This window comes from Cynocephalus volans, chromosome 3, assembly GCF_027409185.1.
Source record: "Cynocephalus volans isolate mCynVol1 chromosome 3, mCynVol1.pri, whole genome shotgun sequence".
Classification (NCBI taxonomy): domain Eukaryota; kingdom Metazoa; phylum Chordata; class Mammalia; order Dermoptera; family Cynocephalidae; genus Cynocephalus; species Cynocephalus volans.
The window spans coordinates 50,887,414-50,890,927 of record NC_084462.1 but is presented as its reverse complement, the minus strand read 5'-3'; the positions used below and the strand labels follow the sequence as shown (position 1 = coordinate 50,890,927).

General features: G+C 38.7%; 1 pseudogene; it reads left to right on the top strand.

The window, feature by feature from the left end:
• Positions 1 to 2,194: 2,194 nt before the first annotated feature.
• On the top strand, positions 2,195 to 3,065 carry LOC134373377 (small ribosomal subunit protein uS2B-like; annotated as a pseudogene).
• Positions 3,066 to 3,514: the final 449 nt, after the last annotated feature.

Below are 3,514 nucleotides of genomic sequence, written 5' to 3'. Positions count from 1 at the left end.
TAAGGAGAGTCACCAGAGGAGGATGGAAAAAGAAGAGGAAGTCTATCTCCTCAAAGTCCACTCCAGAGTAACAGAAGCAGCAACTGATCTATCAGATGGCCAGAAATCAATGTACAGATGCTAGAAATGTTTTTAGAAAAACAAAGAAAATATGACACCACCAAAGGAATATAGTAATTCTCAAGTATCAGACCCTAAAAAATGGGAAACCCTTGAAATGACTGAAAAGAAATTCTGAGTAACTATCTTAAGGAAACTCAGTGAGATAAAAGAGGACTCAGACAACACAATGAAATGAGAAAAAATACCCAGGATATGAAGGAGGAATTTTACAAAGAGATGAATACCTTAAAAAAGAATGTAGCAGAACACCTGGAACTGAAGGATTCATTCAGTGAAATAAAAAACACAACCAAGAACTTAAGCAGCAGTTTAGGATATGCAGAATAAAGAATTTCTGATCTTGAAGATGGTCTTTATGAAATAACCCATGTGGATAAAAAAGAAAAATTTTTTTAATGGAGAAAGTTTAAGAGAGCTGGTAGGCAACATTAAGCACACAAACATTGGAATCATGGGTGTTCCAGAAGGGGAAAAGAAAAGTAAAGGCACTGAAAATCTATTCAATAAAATAATAATGGTAAATTTCCCAGGTATAGGGAGAGACACAGACGTCCAGATCTAGGAAGCTCAAAGATCCCCAAACACACTGAATTGAAAAAAAAATCCTCTCCAAGACATATCATAGTCAAACTGGCAAAGCTCAAAGACAAAGAGAGAACCCTAAAAGCAACAAGAGAAAAGCATCAAGTCACTTATAAGGGAGCTCCCACCAGATTAACAGCAGAATTCTCAATTGAAACTCTACAGGTGAGAAGAAAATGAGATGAGATATCCAAAATACTAAAAGAAAAAAGCTGCCAGCCAAGGATACTATTCCCAGCAAGGCTATCCTTTAGAAATGAGGGAGAAATAGGGTATTTCCCAGACAAACAACAACTGTGGGAGTTCTCATATGACCATCCCCTCAAGAAATTCTCCAGTGAGTCCTGCACCTGGAATCCAAAGGACAATAATCACTACCACGAATATACAAGAAAGAACAAAACCCACTGGTAAAACACAAATGCAAATGAGAAAGATAAAAGAAACTAAATCTTACCACCTCAAATAACCAACAAATGTTAAAGATGAATAACAAAGAGGAAGAAAGGAACAAAAGATATTTAAAATAGCGAAACAAAAAGCAATAAAATGGCAGGAGTAAGACAATAAGTCTCAATTTAACAACCCTAAATGTAAGTAGATTAAACTCCCCAAATGACACAGGCTGATGGAATGGATTAAAAATCTGGACCCAACTATATGCTGTCTTCAAGAAGTTCATCTCACCTGTAAAGACACATACAGACTAATAGTGAAGGGATGGAAGAAGATATGCCACACAAATGGAAACCAAAAATGAGCAGGAGTAACTCTTCTTATATTGGATAAAATAGACTTTAAACCAAAAACCATAAAAAGAGACAAAGAAGGCCACTATATAATGATAAAGGGATCTACCCAGAAAGAAGACATAACAATCATAAATATATATGCACCCAAAACCAGAGTACACAGATATATAAAGCAAACCCTATTAGCCCTAAAGAAAGAGATAGACCCCAATATGATAACAGCAGGGGACCTGAACACCCCTCTCTCAGCACTGGACAGATCATCCAGGCAACAAATCAACAGAGAAACACAGATTTAAACTACATTTCAGACCAATTGGATCCAGCAGATATCTACAGAACATTTAATCCAACAACTACAGAATATACATTCTTCTCACCATCACATGGAACATCCTCCAGGACAAACCACATGTTAGATCACAAATCAAACCTCAACAAATTTTTAAAAATCAAAATTATTTCAAGTATCTTTTCAGATCACAATGGATTAAAATTAGAAATTAATAACAAGCAAAACTCAGGACACTATATAAATACATGGAAATTAAACAACATGCTCCTGAATGAACTATGCGTCCAAGAAGAAATTAAATGGGAAATACAAAATCTCTTGGAACCCATGAAAATAAAGACACATCATATCAAAACCTGTGGCCTTTTTCCACACTACCCAGAGAGGGGTCCATGCAGCATTGTTCTGGATTACCATTGTAACTTAAAGGGAAATTTTCACAATGTCTGGAGCCCTTGATATCCTGCAAATGAAGGAAGAGGATATCCTCAAACTACTTGCAGCAGGGACCCACTTAGGTGGCACAACCTCGACTTCCAAATGGAACAGTATATCTGCAAAAGGAAAAGTGATGGTATCTACATCATAAATCTAAAGAGGACCTAGGAGAAGATTCTGCTGGCAGCTCACGCCATCATTGCATTGAAAACCCTGCTGATGTCAGTGTCATATCCTCCAGGAATACTGGCCAGTGTGCTGTGCTGAAGTTTCCTGCTGCGACTGGAGCCACTCCTATTGCTGGCTGCTTCACTTCTGCAACCTGCACTAACCAGACTGGCAGCTTTCTGGGAACCATGTCTTCTGGTGGTTACTCACCCCAGGGCTGACCAGCAATTTCTCCGGGGTCTCTTATGTTAGCCTGCCTACCATCACTCTGTGTAACATAGATTCTCCTCTGCACTATGTAGACATTGCCATCCCATGCAACAACAAGGGAGCTCACTCAGTGGGTCTGATGGGGTGGATGCTGGCCAAGAAGTTCTGTGCATGCATGGCACTATCTCCCATGAACACTTGTGGGAGGTCACACCTGATCTCTACTTCTACAGAGATCTGGAAAGGAAAAGCAGGTCACTGCTGAAAAAGCCATGACCAAAGAAGGATTTCAGGGTAAATGGACTGTTCCAGCTCCTGAGTTTACTGCTATTCAACCTGAGATTGCAGACTGGTCTGAAGGTGTAAAGGTGCCCTCTGTGCCTATTCAGCAGTTCACTACTGAAGACTGGAGTGCTCAGCCTGCTGTTGAAGACTAGTTTGCAGTTCCCACACCTCAGGCCACTGACTGAGTAGGAACAACCACTGAGTGGTCTTAAGGTGTTCTTCCATAGCTCTTAAGTAAAATTAAAATAAGGTTGACAGAAAATAAACATCAGTTTCTGAAAAAAAAAATCCTGTGGGATACAGCAAAAGAAGTACTAAGAGGGAAGTTTATTGCAATAAATGCTTACATAAAAAATAGAAAGATTTCAAACAAACAACCTAATGCTACACCTCAAAATCTAGAAAAACAAGAACAATCAAATCCCAAAGTTAGTAGATGGAAATAAATAAGATCAGAGCAGAATTAAATATTAGAGACCCCCAAAATGATACAAAAGATCAATGAAACAAAAAGTTGGTTTTTTGAGAAGATAAACAAAATAGACAAACCATTAGCTATGGAGGGAGCAAGTGAGGGAGGGAGGGATGGAGGGGGAGAGAGAGAGAGAGAGACCCAAATAACGAAAATCAGAAATGAAAAAGGCCATATTAAAACTGATAC